Raw genomic sequence first — 19972 nt, forward strand, 5'->3', positions numbered from 1 at the left:
AGACGAAAACCAAGTTTTAGCACGATCTCTAAGGGAAAACGGGAATAGCTTCAGTTTAACAATATCATTATCCACATCTTTCTCCTTTTGCATATCACATGAATCAAAAAAGTTGTTTAGATGGGTAGCGGCATCTTCACTATGAGGTCCGGAAAACGGATCTTTCACGACAAGATTCAGCAAGGCAGCATTAATTTCACAAGATTCAGCATCGGTAAGAGGAGCAATCGGAGTGCTAATAAAATCATTATTGTTGGTATTGGAAAAGTCACACAATTTAGTATTGTCTTGAGCCATCGTGACAAGCAAGCAATCCAACACACAAGCAAACAAGAAACAAGTAAAAAGAGACGAACTAGAAAAGAGAAGGGGAACGGAAAAAGAGGGCGAATAAAACGGCAAGGGTGAAGTGGCGGAGAGGAAAATGAGAGGCAAATGGCAAATAATGTAATGCGAGGGATAAAAGTTTGTGATGGGTACTTGGTATGTCTTGACTTGTGCGTAGACTCCGGCAATAGTGCCAGAAATTGCTCGTTGTTAGGAGTCAAATCTTGACTTGAGTTGGCGCGAATCTCCCCGGCAACGGCGCCATAAATCCTTCTTGCTACCTCTTGAGCACTGCGTTGGTTTTCCCTTGAAGAGGAAAGGGTGATGCAGTAAAGTAGCGTAAGTATTTCCCTCAGTTTTTGAGAACCAAGGTATCAATCCAGTAGGAGATCACGCTCGAGTCCCATGCACCTACACAAATAAATAAGAACCTCGCAACCAACACGATAAAGGGATTGTCAATCCCTTCATGGTCACTTACAAGAGTGAGATCTGATAGATATGATAAGATAATATTTTTGGTATTTTTATGATAAAGAGAAATAAAGAATCAAAGTAAAATAAACGGCAAAGGAAATAACTAAGTTTTGGAAGATTAATATGATGGAAGATAGACCCGGGGGCCATAGGTTTCACTAGTGGCTTCTCTCAGGAGCATAAGTATTACAGTGGGTAAACAAAAAAGCGAATAATAATGAGAATATATAGGTATGATCATGTATATAGGAATCACGTCCGAGACAAGTAGACCGAAATGATTCTGCATCTACTACTATTACTCCACACATCGTCCGCTATCCACCATGCATCTAGAGTATTTTGTTCATAAGAACAGAGTAATGCTTTAAGTAAGATGACATGATGTAGCGGGATAAACTCATGCAATATGATATAAACCCCATCTTTTTATCCTCAATGGCAACAATACAATACGTGTCGGTTCCCTTTCTGTCACTGGGATCGAGCACCGCAAGATTGAACCCAAAGCTAAGCACTTCTCCCATTGCAAGAAAGATCAGTCTAGTAGGCCAAACCAAACTGATAATTCAAAGAGACTTGCAAAGATAAACCAATCATACATAAAAGAATTCAGAGAAGAATCAAATATTGTTCATAGATAAACTTGATCATAAACCCACAATACATAGGATCTCGACAAACACATCGCAAAAGAAGATTACATCGAATAGATCTCCAAGAAGATCAGGGAGAACTTTGTATTGAGAACCAAAGAGAGAGAAGAAGCCATCTAGCTAATAACTATGGACCCGTAGGTCTGAAGTAAACTACTCACACATCACCGGAGAGGCCATGGAGTTGATGTAGAGGCCCTCCGTGATCAATGCCCCCTCCGGCGGAGCTCCGGAAAAGGCCCCAAGACTGGATCTCTCGGGTACAGAAGGTTGCGGCGGTGGAATTAGGTTTTCGTGGTGCTCCTGGATGTTTGGGGGATATGTGGATATATATATATATAGGAGGAAGGAGTACGTCGGTGGAGCAACGAGGGGCCCAGGAGGGTGGAGGGCGCGCCCAGGGGGGTAGGCGTGCCCCCCTGCCTCGTGCCCTCCTCGATCGTTTCTTGACGCCCACTCCAAGTCTCCTGGATCACATTTTGTTGAGAAAATCACGTTCCTGAAGGTTTCATTTCGTTTGGACTCCATTTGATATTCCTTTTCTTCGAAACCCTAAAATAGGAAAAAAAAATTAGCAATTTGGGTTGGGCCTCCGGTTAGTCCCAAGAATGATATAAAAGTGTAAAATGAAGCCCATTAACATCCAAAATAGATAATATAATAGCATGGAGCAATCAAAAATTATAGATACGTTGGAGACGTATCAAGCACCCCCAAGCTTAATTCCTGCTTGTCCTCGAGTTGGTAAATGATAAAAGAAGAATTTTTTATGTGGAATGCTTTCTAACATATTTGTTAATGTAATTTTTTCTTTATTGTGGCATGAATGTTAAGATCCAAAAGATTCAAGATAAAAGTTTAATATTGACATAAAAATAATAATACTTCAAGCATACTAACTAAGCAATCATGTCTTCTCAAAATAATATGGCCAAATAAAGTTATCCCTATAAAATCATATAGTTTGGCTATGCTCTATCTTCACCACACAAAATATTTAAATCATGCACAACCCCGATGACAAGCCAAGCAATTTTTTCATACTTTTGATGTTCTCAAACTTTTTTAATCTTCACGCAATATATGAGCGTGAACCATGGATATAGCACTATATGTGAAATAGAATGGTGGTTGTGGACAAAACAAAAAGGAGAAGATAGTCTCACATCAACTAGGCATATCAACGGGCTATGGAGATGCCCATTAATAGATATCAATGTGAGTGAGTAGGGATTGCCATGCAATGGATGCACTAGAGCTATAAGTATATGAAAGCTCAACAAAAGAAACTAAGTGGGTGTGCATCCAACTCGCTTGCTCATGAAGACCTAGGGCATTTTGAGGAAGCCCATCATTGGAATATACAAGACAAGTTCTATAATGAGAAATTCCCACTAGTATATGAAAGTGACAACATAGGAGACTCTCTATCATGAAGATCATGGTGCTACTTTGAAGCACAAGTGTGGAAAAAGGATAGTAGCATTGTCCCTTCTCTCTTTTTCTCTCATTTTTTTATTTGGGCCTTCTTTTCTTTCTTTCTTTTTGGCCTCTTTTTTTCATCCGGAGTCTCATCCCGACTTGTGGGGGAATCATAGTCTCCATCATCCTTTCCTCACTTGGGACAATGCTCTAATAATGATGATCATCACACTTTATTTACTTACAACTCAAGAATTACAACTCAATACTTAGAACAAAATATGACTCTATGTGAATGCCTCCGGCGGTGTACCGGGATGTGCAATGATGCATCAGTGACATGTATGAAGGATTATGAATGGTGGCTTTGCCACAAATACGATGTCAACTACATGATCATGCAAGCAATATGACAATGATAAAGCGTGTCATAATAACGGAATGGTGGAAAGTTGCATGGCAGTATACCTCGGGATGGCTATGGAAATGCCATAATAGGTAGGTATGGTGGCTGTTTTGAGGAAGGTATATGGTGGGTTTATGGTACCGGCGAAAGTTGCGCGATACTAGAGAGGCTAGCAATGGTGGAAGGGTGAGAGTGCGTATAATCCATGGAATCAACATTAGTCATAAAGAACTCACATACTTATTGCAAAAATCTATTAGTTATCGAAACATAGTATTACGCGCATGCTCCTAGGGGGATAGATTGGTAGGAAAAGACCATCGCTCGTCCCCAACCGCCACTCATAAGGAAGACAATCAATAAATAAATCATGCTCCGACTTCATTACATAACGGTTCACCATACGTGCATGCTACGGGAATCAAAAACTTCAACACAAGTATTTCTCAAATTCACAAATACTCAACTAGCATGACTCTAATATCACCATCTCCATATCTCAAAACAATTATCAAGTATCAAACTTCTCATAGTATTCAATGCACTTCTATGAAAGTTTTTATATTATTCCTAAAAGAAAATTTCCATGTTGTTCTAAAGGACTCTCAAAATAATATAAGTGAAGCATGAGATAACAATAGTTTCTATAAAACAAATCCACCACCGTGCTCTAAAAGATATAAGTGAAGCACTAGAGCAAAAACTATATAGCTCAAAAGATATAAGTGAAGCACATAGAGTATTCTAATAAATTTCAAATCATGTGAGTCTCTCTCAAAATGTGTGTACAGCAAGGATGATTGTGGTAAATTAAAAAGCAAAGACTCAAATCATACAAGACGCTCCAAGCAAAACACATATCATGTGGTGAATAAAAATATAGCTCCAAGTAAAGTTACCGATAGACGAAGACCAAAGAGGGGATGCCTTCCAGGGCATCCCCAAGCTTAGGCTTTTTGGTGTCCTTGAATTTTACCTTGGGGTGCCATGGGCATACCCAAGCTTAGGCTCTTTCCACTCTTTGTTCCATAATCCATCAAATCTTTACCCAAAACTTGAAAACTTCACAATACAAAACTCAAAATAGAAAATCTCGTGAGCTCCGTTAGCGAAAGAAAACAAAACACCACTTCAAGGTACTGTAATGAACTAATTATTTATTTATATTGGTGTTAAACCTAATTATTAAAACTTCTCTATGGTTTATAAACTCTTTTACTATCCATAGATTCATCAAAATAAGCAAACAACACATGAAAAACAGAATCTGTCAAAAACAGAACAGTCTGTAGTAATCTGTAGCTAACGCAACTTATGGAACCCCAAAAATTCTAAAATAAATTTCTGGACGTGGGGAATTTATCTATTAATCATCTTCAAAAATAATTAACTAAATATCACTTTCCAAATAAAAATGGCAGTGATTCTCGTGAGCGCTAAAGTTTCTGTTTTGCACAGCAAGATGAAAAAGACTTTCCCAAGTCTTCCCAACGGTTCTACTTGGCACAAACACTAATTAAACACAAAAAACACAACCAAAACAGAGGCTAGATAAATTATTCATTACTAAACAGGAGCAAAAAGCAAGGAGTAAAAATAAAATTGGGTTGCCTCCCAACAAGCGCTATCTTTTAACGCCCCTAGCTAGGCATAAAAGCAAGAATAGATCTAGGTATTGTCATCTTTGGTTTTAGGGAAGAAAAGAGCAAACTTATTGTCTATGACATTAATATTTCTATTTTGATAAAGCACATGGCCGTTAATGGTAGAAGAAATATTAAGCATTTTACAGAAATTTGTATCTAAACTAGCTTTCATTTCTTTGATAGATTCGTTTTGGTAGGAGAGCAAAAGAGATGTGGATTCAACCCTCTCATTCATGGGGTGCCCAAATATGGTTTTCATCTTTTCATAAGTATCTGTGGCATCCCCTTCAAGAAAACCTTCTTAAAATATAGAATCTAAGACATTCTTAAACGAAGAAGGTAGGGCAACATAAAATCTCTTTAAGTAAATTTCAATTTGGTATTGGGGCACATAACTGGCCCGGATCCTTAATAGTCTATCCCAAGCATCTTTCAAAGATTCATCGAGTAAATAACGAAAAATTCCGGAATCATCTTCATCAAAATTATTAAGATTCTCACTGATAACTCCGGCAGGTCTTTCCATAGCATCATTATTTATGAGCTTAGAGAGGACAGAAGGACTATCCAAGGTAAAACCCGAGAGAGAACCCTTAGCCCTTTTTGAATCGGCCATGGTACAAGAAAACAAAAGGGAAAGGAGATGGATAAAACGGCAAGGGTGAAGTGGGGGAGAGGAAAACGAGAGGCAAATGGCAAATAATGTAATGCGAGGGATAAGAGTTTGTGATGGGTACTTTGTATGTCTTGACTTGTGCGTAGACTCCGACAATGGTGCCAGAAATGGCTCGTTGTTAGGAGTCAAATCTTGACTTGAATTGGCTCAAATCTCCTCAGCAACGGCGCCAGAAATCCTTCTTGCTACCTCTTGAGCACTGCATTGGTTTTCCCTTGAAGAGGAAAGGGTGATGCAGTAAAGTAGCGTAAGTATTTCCCTCAGTTTTTGAGAACCAAGGTATCAATCCAGTAGGAGATCACGCTCGAGTCCCACGCACCTACACAAACAAATAAGAACCTCGCAACCAACGCGATAAAGGGGTTGTTAATCCCTTCATGGTCACTTACGAGAGTGAGATCTGATAGATATGATAAGATAATTTTTTTGGTATTTTTATGATAAATAGAAATAAAGATGCAAAGTAAAATAAACGGCAAAGGAAATAACTAAGTGTTCGAAGATTAATATGATGGAAGATAGACCCAGGGGCCATAGGTTTCACTAGTGGCTTCTCTCAAGAGCATAAGTATTACGGTGGGTAAATGAATTATTGTCGAGCAATTGATAGAAAAGCAAATAATTATGAGAATATCTAGGTATGATCATGTATATAGGAATCACGTCTGAGACAAGCAGACCGAAACGATTCTGCATCTACTACTATTACTCCACACATCGACCGCTATCCACCATGCATCTAGAGTATTACGTTCATAAGAACAGAGTAATGCTTTAAGTAAGATGACATAATGTAGAGGGATAAACTCATGCAATATGATATAAACCCCATCTTTTTATCCTTGATGGAAACAATACAATACGTGTCGGTTCCCTTTCTGTCACTGGGATCGAGCACCGCAAGATTGAACCCGAAGCTAAGCACTTCTCCCACTGCAAGAAAGATCAATCTAGTAGGCCAAACCAAACTAATAATTCGAAGAGACTTGCAAATATAAACCAATCATACATAAAAGAATTCAGAGAAGAATCAAATATTGTTCATAGGTAAACTTGATCATAAACCCACAATTCATCGGATCTCGACAAACACACCGCAAAAGAAGATTACATCGAATAAATCTCCAAGAAGATCGGGGAGAACTTTATATTGAGATCCAAAGAGAGAGAAGAAGCCATCTAGCTAATAACTATGGACCCGTAGGTCTGAAGTAAACTACTCACACATCACCGGAGAGGCCATGGAGTTATTGTAGAGGCCCTCCGTGATCAATCCAGTAGGAGGCCACACGCAAGTCCCTGATACCTACACAGACAAATAAGAACCTCGCAACCAACGTGATAAAGGGGTTGTCAATCCCTTCACGGTCACTTACGAGAGTGAGATCTGATAGAGATAATAACGACAAGATAAATATTTTTGGTATTTTTATGATATAGATTGAAAGTAAAGATTGCAAAGTAAAAATAGATTGGAAACTTATATGATGGAAAATAGACTCGGGGGCCATCGGTTTCACTAGTGGCTTCTCTCAAGATAGCATAAGTATTATGGTGGGTGAACGAATTACTGTCGAGCAATTGATAGAAAAGTGAATAATTATGAGAATATCTAGGCATGATCATGTATATAGGCATCACGTCCGTGACAAGTAGACCGACTCCTGCCTGCAAATACTACTATTACTCCACACATCGACCGCTATCCAGCATGCATCTAGAGTATTAAGTTCATAAGAACAGAGTAACGCCTTAGGTAAGATGACATGATGTAGAGGGATAAACTCAAGCAATATGATATAAACCCCATCTTTTTATCCTCGATGGCAACAATACAATACGTGTCATTTCCCTTTCTGTCACCGGGATCGAGCACCGCAAGATTGAACCCAAAGCTAAGCACTTCTCCCATTGCAAGAAAGATCAATCTAGTAGGCCAAACCAAACTGATAATTCGAAGAGACTTGCAAAGATAACCAATCATGCATAAAAGATTTCAGAGAAGAATCAAATATTGTTCATAGATAGACTTGATCATAAACCCACAATTCATCAGATCTTGACAAACACACCGCAAAAAGATTTACATCGAATAGATCTCCAAGAAGATCGAGGAGAACTTTGTATTGAGATCCAAAGAGAGAGAAGAAGCCATCTAGCTACTAACTATGGACCCGAAGGTCTGAAGTAAACTACTCACACATCACTAGGAGGGCCATGGAGTTGATGTAGAGGCCCTCTGTAATCAATGCCCCCTCCAGCGGAGCTCCGGAAAAGGCCCCAAGATGGGATCTCTTGGGTACAGAAGGTTGTGGTGGTGGAAATAGGGTTTCGTGGTGCTCCTGGATGTTTTCGAGGTATGTGAACATATATAGGAGGAAGAATTAGGTCGGTTGAGCCACGAGGGGCCCACGAGGGGGAGGGCGCGCCCCCTGCCTCGTGGACACCTCGTCCGTTTCTTGACGTCCACTCCAAGTCCTCTGGATCACGTTTGATCCAAAAATCACGCCCCCGAAGGTTTCATTCCTCTTGGACTCCGTTTGATATTCCTTTTCTGCGAAACACCGAAATAGGCAAAAAAAATTAGCAATCTGCGCTGGGCCTTGGGTTAATAGGTTAGTCCCAAAAATAATATAAAAGTGTAAAATAAAGTCCATTAACATCCAAAACAGATAATATAATAGCATGGAACAATCAAAAATTATAGATACGTTGGAGACATATCAGAAGCTTCCATGTGCAGCCACATGCCATTATGGGCTCTAGCATAGTTGAGTAAGTTGTGGGAAACCTTTCGATGATGGGCTAGCAGATGTAGGGGATTGTAGGTGTATCGGCCTATCTATCGGTTAAGGGGACCTCTTCGAAAAGACTGTGTCTCGGTCATTCGTTTCTCTAACACCATGCAGTGCGAGAAATACAGTGGAGGAGATCGAGTCTTGTGGGGAAAAGTGTGCAAACCTCTGCAGAGTGTACAAACTAATCATGATTAGCCATGTCCCTGGTTATGGAGATCTTGAGTATCTGGTTCTTGGATTATCATGTGGAACTCATCACTCTAAATTAATTTGTTGGGATGTTAATTACTTTTAATTGGGATTGAGATGGGGATTTACCATTCTCGTTTTTCAACTACCATGATAGTTTAATAAAATATATTCCTTTGTTGTAGGAAAAAATTGGCTTTTCGCAAAAAACTTTATAACCATAGAGCCTCCACCAGCCATATATGCATGTAATGATAGCATTTACTTGTTCATTGCTCTACTGTGTTATCTTGCCAGCATATTCCTTGTGCTGGCCCGTTTCGGGCTGCAACATATCATGTTGCAGACTTTTCAGACGAAGAGTAAGGTGCGCTAGGTCATTTATCATGCACTCAGCTATGCCGTTGGAGTTGATGGACTCACTTTATCTTCCAAGCCTTTCGCTGTTATCTTACTTAGACAGCCTTAAGCCATACTTATTGTAATAAGTTCTGTTTTGAGACATTCGATGTAATAAGTGTGTGATTGCTACCCTGTTATAAATCCTTCAAGTATTGTGTGTGTCAGCATTACCGATCCCGGGATGACACTTATGCATAGAGATTTGACCGTTTGAGGTCGGGTCGCTACAAATATAAGCTATAGAAACTAGAAAACAAGCAAACTATGCATTGAAAACAGAATCTATCAAAAACATAACAGTCTGTAGTAATCTGTACTCAAACCATACTTCTGCTACTCCGAAACTTCTGAAAAATTAGGACAATCTGGATAATTTGTCTATTAATCTTCTGCAAAAAGAATCAGCATTTTATCACGCTTCTGTTAAAAATGAGAATTGTTTTCCTGAGCGCAAAAGTTTCTGTTTTTCAGCAAGATCAAAGCAACTATCACCCAACAAGATCCTAAAGGCTTTAATTGGCACTTTATTGAAACAAAAGCAATAAAACATGATTACTACAGTAGCATAATCATGTGAACACACAAAAACAGTAGGTAAAAGTGTTTGGTTATCTCCCAACAAGCGCTTTTCTTTTATGCCTTTTAAGCTAGGCATGATGATTTCGATGATGCTCGCATAAAAGATAAGAATTGAAACATGAAGAGAGCATCATGAAGCATATGACTAGCACATTTAGGTCTAACCCACTTCCTATGCATAGGTATTTTGTGAGCAAACAACTTATGGGAACAAGAATCAACTAGCATCGGAAGGCAAAACAAGTGCAACTTCAAAACAATCAACACATAGAGAAGAAACTTGATATTATTGAGATATGTAAGGGCATAAGTTCCTTTCTCATAATAATTTTCAGAGGCATCATGATTGAATTCAACAATATAACCATCACATACAGCACTCTTTTCATGATGCACAAGCATAGAAGATTTATCACTCTTTATGGCATAGATGTCCTCATAATAATCATCATAGATAACAACTTCATTGTCATAATCAATTGAAACCTCTTCCAAAATAGTGGATGTATCACTAAATAAAGTCATGACCTCTCCAAATCCACTTTCATCAATATTGTAATAAGATTCAACACCCTCCAAAATAGTGGGATCACTACTACCTAAAGTTGACACTCTTCCAAACCCACTTTCATCAATGTAATCATCATAAATAGGAGGCATGCTATCATCATAATAAATTTTCTTATCGAAAGTAGAAGGAATCAAAGGATCATATTCATTAAGCAGAGCATCCCCAAGCTTAGGACAAGCATTATTTCCAGCAAATAAATCTTCAAATGTATCATACTCATCAAACATAGCATCCCCAAGCTTGTGTTTTTGCATATCATCACAAGCATTTTTATCAATAGCATGAATGCCACCAATAGTATAGCAAACATTATTATCATATTCTTCCAAGCAAGTGCTAAAAAGATTTTCAATATCATAATTGATATTGTTGTCTTCCCAATCATAATCATCACAACAAGCAATAGGCATAACAAAATCATCATCAATATCATCATCCTCCATCAACATATTTGATTCACTTTCATGAGGCACGATGGTGATGGGAGCAACATTATTTGGGAGAGATACCTTTTTAACTCTCTTCTTTCTTCTTTTCTTCTTCTTCTTCACCACATCATGTGTGGGTTTTATTAATCTTTTTAAGCTTCTTATTGATGAGATTGGTTGGATAGGAAGCTCCTCCTCGTTACTTGATTCATCATAATAAACACTAGGAGGGTTTTGGGGAATATTTTTCCTTTCATTAGTTCTCTCTTCATATTCTATTTGTTCTCTTGACTTTAGGTAGTTGGCAATATAAGGATTCTCAATGCAATTTACCATACAGAACATATAAATTTCCTCTAGATCAAAAATCAAGAAATCTCTTAATATTAAATTTTGGAATACCCTTAGTTATACGTTTCATTTCTTCATACCCCAAAAGAAGAATAAGCTCTTTATGATGCTCAAGGGTAATCAAGTTATCACAATTTTTGGACACGATTTGATCATGAAAGAATTCTCATTGGAGATTTAAATGACCATGTTCATTGCAAACTTCACAAGGATGGCGAAAAAAATTAAAGCTTTCAGCACAATCATCTAGCCTCTCTTGCAACTTTTTCATTTCTAAATATTTATGCTTCTTACAAAATCTATCTTCCCTATATGGTGCGCAATTGCACTCCCAATTCACTCCGCAAAAAGTGACATGCTTATAAGAAACATTTTTGTCATGACTTGTGCAATCATCATTAGCATTTTGGATATTCAAAGAATTTAGACTAACAACATCATGCTCATCATTCAAATATTTTGTGCCAAACATTTTATTGACTTCTTCTTCTAACAATTGAGCACAATATTCCGAACCATCATTTTCAAGAAAGATATTATAAAGATGATCAATAATATGATGCAACCTTAATTCCATTTTTATGTAGTTTTCTTTTATATACCAAACTAGTGATAAAACAAGAAACTAAAAGATTCGATTGCAAGATCTAAAGATATACCTTCAAGCACTCACCTCCCCGGCAACGGCGCTGGAAAAGAGCTTGATGTCTACTATGCAACTTTATTCTTGTAGACTCGTGTTGGGCCTCCAAGCGCAGAGTTTTGTAGGACAGTAGCAATTTTCCCTCAAGTGGATGACCTAAGGTTTATCAATCCATGGGAGGTGTAGGATGAGGATGGTCTCTCTCAAACAAACCTGCAACCAAATACAAGAAATCTCTTGTGTCCCCAACACACCCAATACAATGGCAAATTGTATAAGTGCACTAGTTCGGTGAAGAGTGGTGACAAAAGTGTAATATTTATGGTAGAAATATATTTTTTATACTCTGAACAAATAAAAACAGCAAGGTAGGAAATAGTAAACAGGCACAAAACGGTATTGCAATGCTTAAAAACAAGGCCTAGGGTCCGTACTTTCGCTAGTGCATCTCCCAACAATGCTAATATAATTGGATCATATAACCGTTCCTCAACGTGCAACAAAGAATCACTCCAAAGTTCCTATCTAGTAGAGAACATAAGATGGAATTGCTTGTAGGGTACGAAACCACCACAAAGCTATTCTTTCCAATCAATCTATCCTAGAGTTCGTACTAAATAACACAAAGCTATTCTTTCTGATCGATCTAACCAAGAGTTCGTACTAAAATAACACCAAAGCAAATTCAGATTCATAATATTCAATCCAACACAAAGAACTTCAAAGAATGCCCCAACATTTCTACCAGAGAAACAAAGGCAAGAACGTGCATCAACCCCTATGCATAGATTAACCCAATGTCACCTCGGGAATCCACGAGTTGAGTGCCAAAACATATATCAAGTGAATCAATAAGATACCCCATTGTCACCACGAGTATTCAATTGCAAGACATATATCAAGTGTTCTCAAATCCATAAAAGTATTCAATTCGATAACAACGAAATGTCAAAGGGAAAAACTCAATTCATCACAACAAGATAGAGAGGGGAAAACACCATATGATCCGACTATATTAACAAAGCCTGCGATACATCAAGATCGTGACATCTCAAGAGCACGAGAGAGAGAGAGAGAGATTAAACACATAGCTACTGGTACAAACCCTCAGCCCCGAGGGTGGACTACTCCCTCCACATCGTGGTGGCCGCCGGGATGATGAAGATGGCCATCGATGATGATTTCCCCCTCTGACAGGGTGCCGGAACGGGGTCTAGATTGGTTTTTCATGGCTACAGAGGCTTGCGGCGTCGGAAATTCTGATCTAGGTTAACCCTGAAGGGTTTCAGAATATTTGGGAATTTATAGTGCAAAGAGGGGGTGCAGGAGGCCACCGAGGTGGGCACAACCCACCTGGGCGCGCCAGGGGGCCCTGGCGCGCCCTGGTGGGTTGTGCCCCCCTCAGGGCACCCCCAGGTGCAGCTCTGGCCCATTGGGTTCCTTCTAGTCCAAAAAAAATCTCCGTAAAGTTTCGCGGTGTTTGGACTCCGTTTGATATTGATTTCCTGCGATGTAAAAAACAAGCAAAAAACAGCAACTAGCACTAGGCACTGGGTCAATAGGTTAATCCCAAAAAATGATATAAAGTTGCTATAAAATGGTTGTAAAACACCCAAGAATGATAAAATAACAACATGACTACTTCATAAATTATAGATACGTTGGAGACATATCACTGGGCCTCTTCCAAAAAAGCTTGATAGCGTGCAATCACACGCATGACAACTCCGCGGAACCGCTCCATTTCCATGTCTCATCTCTGGCTTGGTAGAAAATTCCGTCCATCACCTACATCCTCAAGATATCATGTTGGCGATGCTCTACTTCGTCGGGGACGTCAACTCCGCCAAGGATGCGCTCGAGCCTGGCCACCACATCATCGGGATAAAGGTTGACACAGCCGCCACGGGCAATGATTAAGCCGCAGGATGCCTTTGTCTTGACTGAATTGCAGAGGTCCTCTGCACATTCCTTGCGGGGCATCAGGCTCTTGATGAGCACTTGTGATGGTGGCTCTTCAGGTGGGTCGTCGATCATGCCGTCGAGCAGCTCTGGATCTTTTGCACGGTGGATGGGAAACTGCTCATCACACCTCCTCTTCAATATGTTGATTGTGCTCCCAAGGACTGTCACACCGTATCGCTGCCGTTGGGCCATGGTGCCTGCACCGGCCGATGAAGCTCTTGCTCCCCGACCTACTCCAGCTCGTTCTCCTCGCGAAAGATGTAACGCAGGTAGGCATCGACGTCGAAGCTTTGGTTGTTGCCTGGCATGCTAGGAATAACTAATGGTAGATGGTGAGGACTGGATCTGCGCAGAGTTGCCACCTGGGTTATATGCAGCAAGCCGTTAGCTGGTGGCGGGAAACAGGTGAGGGAAGAGGCGTGGATTTTACAATTCACCCATGTGGAGCGAGGGAAGCATTCACTAGAGCGCGAGAAACATTTGCTGGAGCGGCGGAAGCATTCGCTGGAGCGCAGGAAGACTAAGTGGCACACACACACAACCCAAATACCGTATCCGGTGGCACATGTTATTTTTCACACAAGTGTTAACATAAGGAAACATATGTGTAACTTACTAATCATCGCACACGAGTACTCGCAGACGCATCGTGTGCGATACTCCTAGCCACCGCAAGCAACTAGTTTGCATTTTTCAAAGTTTTTTGTACACACAGAATCGCACACGAACTAACTGTATTAACATTTTGCGTTGTAGTTTCTCATCACAAACAGTTCATCCGAGTCGGCTGTTTGCCATGCATCACGCACATCTTGTTAAGTTGAACCGTTTCTGTTGTGTTCGCTAATCAAAAACAGTTCGTCCGAGTGAACCGTAAGCCCTATATCACACACACCTTGATCTGGCTAACCGTTTTTGTTGCACTCCCTAATAGCAGACAGTTCACCGGAGCAAACTGTATGACGTATATCGCACACACATTGATATCGCTGCCCGTTTTTGTTGTTCTGCATCATGCAATAGTTCGAACGAGTTAACCGTGTGCCCTGAATCGCACATGCAACTAAAATCTGAACCGTGTTTGATGGCTCCGTAGTCGCAAACATTTTGCACCTTTTTGACAGTTTTTTTACATCCCTGTTTGTGATTAATGCATCTCACACGGTTTCGTCAAAGGGTGTCTGATTGTAGTGTCGCGTTAGCAGCATCCTGCAGTAGTGTAGAATTGTATTAACCAGAATTTTACAAGGGGAGGGGGCACAGCCCCCTCTTTCCTTCTCCCTCTCCCTCCTTTCCCCTTTCCCCTCTCCATTGGAAGGAAGGGGGGCAAATCCTACTAGGAACGGAGTCCTAGTAGGACTACCCCCTCATGGCGCGCCACCCCTGGCCGGCCACCTCCTCCCCCTCCTTTATATATGGGGGCGGGGGCACCCTAAAGGCACACCAAGATTTCTCTTAGCCGTGTGCGGTTCCCCCTCCACAGTTTACTCCTCCCGTCATAGCGTCGTAGTGCTTGGGCGAAGCCCTGCGCGGATCACATCACCATCACCGTCACCACGCCGTCATGCTGTCAGAACTCTCCCTCAACCCTCTACTAGATCAAGAGTTCGAGGGACATCATCGAGATGAACGTGTGCTAAACACGGAGGTGCCGTACATTCGGTACTTGGATCGTTTGGATCGTGAAGACATTCGACTACATCAACCGCATTAATCTAACGCTTCCACTTTCGGTCTACGAGGGTACATGGACACACTCTCCCCCTCTCGTTGCTATGCATCTCCTAGATAGATCTTACATGATCATAGGATTTTTCTGAAATTGCATGCTACGTTCCCCAAAAGTGGCATCCGAGCCTGGTCTATGAGTAGATGATATGCACGAGTAGAACACAAAGAGTTGTGGGCAATAATAGTCATACTGCTTACCACCAACGTCTTACTTTGATTCAGCGGTATTGTTGGATGAAGCGGCCCGGACCGACATTACATGACCGCGTTCATGAGACTGGTTCTACCGACGTGTTTTGCACACAAGTGGCTGGCAGGTGTCTGTTTCTCCAACTTTAGTTCAATCGAGTTTGACTATGGCTGCTCCTTGTTGAAGGTTAAAACATCACACTTGACAAAAAATCGTTGTGGTTTTGATGCGTAGGTAAGAACAGTTCTTGCTAGAAACCCGTAGCAGCCACGTAAAACTTGCAACAACAAAGTAGAGGATGTCTAACTTGTTTTTGGAGGGCATGTTGTGATGTGATAAGGTCAAGATGTGATGAGATATAAATTGTTGTATGAGATGATCATGTTTTGTAAAAGTTAAGGGCAACTAGCAGGAGCCTTATGGTTGTCGCTTAATTGTATGAAATGCAATCGCCATATAATTGATGTACGTTATCACTAAGAGATAGCGATAGTCGTAGAAGCAGTAGTTGGCGAGACGACAACGATGCTACGATGGAGATCAAGGTGTCAAGCCGGTGACGATGGAGATCATGACGGTGCTTTGGATATGGAGATGAAAGGCACAAGATGATGATGGCCATATCATGTCACATATTTTGATTGCATGTGATGTTTATCCTTTATGCATCTTATTTTGCTTAGTACGGTGGTAGCATTATAAGATGATCCCTCACTAAATTTCAAGGTATAAGTGTTCTCCCTGAGTATGCACCATTGCTACAGTTCGTCGTGTTGAGACACCACGTGATGATCGGGTGTGATAATCTCTACGTTCACATAAAACGGGTGCAAGCCAGTTTTGCACATGTAGAATACTCGGGTTAAACTTGACGAGCCTAGCATATGCAGATATGGCCTCGGAACACTGAGACCGAAAGGTCGAACGTGAATCACATAGTAGATATGATCAACATAGTGATGTTCACCATTGAAAACTACTCCATCTCACATGATGATCGGACATGGTTTAGTTGATATGGATCACGTGATCATTTAGATGACTAGAAGGATGTCTATCTAAGTGGGAGTTCTTTAGTAATATGATTAATTGAACTTTAATTTATCATGAACTTAGTCCTGATAGTTTTTGCATATCTATGTTGTTGTAGATCAATGGCTCGTGCTACTGTTCCCTTGAATTTTAATGCGTTCCTAGGGAAAGCTAAGTTGAAAGATGATGGTAGAAACTACACGGAGTGGGTTCATAACTTGAGGATTATCCTCATTGTTGCACAGAAGAATTACGTCCTAGAAGCACCACTAGGTGCAAGACCCCCTGCAGGAGCAACTCCAGATGTTTTGAACGTCTGGCAGAGCAAAGCTGATGACTACTCGATAGTTCAGTGTGCCATGCTTTACGGCTTAGAATCGGGACTTCAAAGACGTTTTGAACATCATGGAGCATATGAGATGTTCCAGGAGTTGAAGTTAATATTTCAAGCAAATGCCCGAGTTGAGAGATATGAAGTCTCCAACAAGTTCTATAGCTGCAAAATGCAGGAGAATAGTTCTCTCGGTGAACACATACTCAGAATGTCTGGGTACCGTAACCACTTCACTCAGCTGGGAGTTAATCTTCTGATGATAGTGTCATTGAAAGAGTTCTTCAATCACTGCCACCAAGCTATAAAGGCTTCGTGATGAACTATAATATGCAAGGGATGGAAAAGGCTATTCCCGAGCTCTTCGCGATGCTAAAAGCAGCGGAGGTGGAAATCAAGAAGGAGCATCAAGTGTTGATGGTTAACAAGACTACTAGTTTCAAGAAAAAGGGCAAATGAAAGAAGGGTAACTTCAAGAAGAATAGCAAACAAGTTGCTGCTCAAGGGAATAATCCCAAGTCTGGACCTAAGCCTGAAACTGAGTGCTTCAACTGCAAAGGGACTGGTCACTGGAAGCGGAACTGCCACAAGTATTTGGTGGATAAAAGGATGGCAAAGTGAAAGGTATATTTGATATACATGTTATTGATGTGTACCTTACTAATGCTCGTAGTAGCGCCTGGGTATTTGATACTGGTTCTATTGCTCATAGTTGCAACTCGAAACAGGGGCTACGAATTAAATGAACATTGGCTAAGGACGAGGTTACGATGCGCGTGGGAAATGGTTCCAAAGTCGTTGTGATCACCGTCGGCACGCTACCTCTACATCTACCGTCGGGATTAGTTTTCGACCTAAATAATTTTTATTTGGTGCCAGCGTTGAGCATGAACATTATATCTTGATCTTGTTTGATGCGAGACGGTTATTCATTTAAATCAGAGAATAATGGTTGTTCTATTTATATGAGTAATATCTTTTATGGTCATGCACCCTTGATGAGTGGTCTATTTTTGTTGAATCTCGATTGTAGTGATACACATATTCATAATATTGAAGCCAAAACATGCAAACTTAATTATGATAGTGCAACTTATTTGTGGCACTGCCGTTTAGGTCATATTGGTGTAAAGAGCATGAAGAAACTCCATGATGATGGGCTTTTGGAATCACTTGATTATGAATCACTTGATGCTTGTGAACCATGCCTCATGGGCAAGATGACTAAGACTCCGTTCTTCAGAACAATGGAGCGAGCAACTGACTTGTTGGAAATAATACATACTGATGTATGCGGTCCGATGAGTGTTGAGGCTCGCGGCGGGTATCATTATTTTCTAACCTTCACAGATGATTTGAGCAGATATGGGTATATCTACTTAATGAAGCATAAGTCTGAAACATTTGAAAAGTTCAAAGAATTTTAGAGTGAAGTGGAAAATCATTGTAACAAGAAAATAAAGTTTCTACAATCTGATCGTGGAGGAGAATATTTGATTTATGAGTTTGGTCTTCATTTGAAACAATGTGGAATAGTTTCACAAATCATGCCACCTGGAACACCACAGCGTAATGGTGTGTCCGAATGTCGTAATTGTACTTTATTAGATATGGTGCGATCTATGATGTCTCTTACCGATTTACCGCTATCGTTTTGGGGTTATGCTTTAGAGACCGTTGCATTCAAGTTAAATAGGGCACCATCTAAATCCGTTGAGACGACACCATATGAACTGTGGTTTGGCAAGAAACCTAAGTTGTCGTTTCTTAAAGTTTGGCGCTATGATTCTTATGTGAAAAAGCTTCAATCTGATAAGCTCGAACCCAAATCGGAGAAATCTGTCTTCATAGGATACCCATAGGAGACTGTTGGGTACTGAGGGAGTCCTACACTAAGGGGTACTCGGGCGTCTGCCTTGTTGGACATGGGCTGGACTGATGGGCTATGAAGATACGAGACCGAAGACTCTCACCCGTGTCCGGATGGGACTCTCCTTGGCGTGGATGGCAAGTTTGGTGTTCAGATATGAAGATTCCTTTCTCTATAACCGACTTTGTATAACCCTAGTCTCCTCCGGTGTCTATATAAGCTGGAAGGTTTAGTCCGTAGAGACGATCATAATCACATAGGCTAGACTTATAGGGTTTTAGCCATTACGATTTCGAGGTAGATCAACTCTTGTAATACTCATATTCATCAAGATAAATCAAGCAGGAAGTAGGGTATTACCTCCATAGAGAGGGCCCAAACCTGGGTAAACATCGTGTCCCCTGTCTCCTCTTACCATCGACCTTAGACGCATAGTTCGGGACCCCCTACCTGAGATCTGCCGGTTTTGACACCGACATTGGTGCTTTCATTGAGAGTTGTGCTGCGCCATTATCAGAAGGTTCGATGGCTCCATCCATCATCAACAACGCTGCCCAGGGAGATGTCTTTCTCCCTGGCCAGATCTTCGCATTCGGTGGCTTCGCACTGCGGGCCAACTCGCTTGGTCATCTAGAGCAGATCGACAGCTACACCCCTGGCCGTCAGGTCAGGTTTGGAAGCTTGAACTATGTTGCTGATATCCGTGGAGACTTGATCCTCAACGGATTTGAGCCCATGGCAGCCGCTCCCTGCCACCGCGATGAACATGACCTAAATCTGTCATCGGGCCATATCTAGGAGACTGTGCCTGTAAGCGCTCTGGTCCTAGATCCGGAGCAGCTTGTGCCATCCGAAGACGGGAAGCTTAACCCTGTCACGGAAGCCGCAGACTCATCGGTGTTGGAGCCGCACACAGACTCAACTTCGAGCGGGGTCTGCATCACCGGACCCCGGGATTCATCTCCGATCACTGGTTCCGAAGTACATGCATCCGCGTCCGCCGAGCCCTACGAGGCGCTGATCGTCGAATTCAGTTCCGCGGACATCTTCCGGCACTCACCTTTAGGCGATGTGCTAAACTCATTAAAAACCCTCTCTTTAGCAGGGGACTCAGGGCCGAATTATATCCGGTTTGAACTGGGGGCTGATGACAGGGAATTTTGCTTCCCACCCACCCCCCACTTAATAGCCACTTTCGAAGATCTAACTGACACGCTCGACTACAACTCCGAAGACATCGACGGTATGGACGACGATGCTGAAGAGGAGCAGGCCCAAGATC

Source organism: Triticum urartu, chromosome 2, assembly GCF_003073215.2.
Source record: "Triticum urartu cultivar G1812 chromosome 2, Tu2.1, whole genome shotgun sequence".
Taxonomy (NCBI): domain Eukaryota; kingdom Viridiplantae; phylum Streptophyta; class Magnoliopsida; order Poales; family Poaceae; genus Triticum; species Triticum urartu.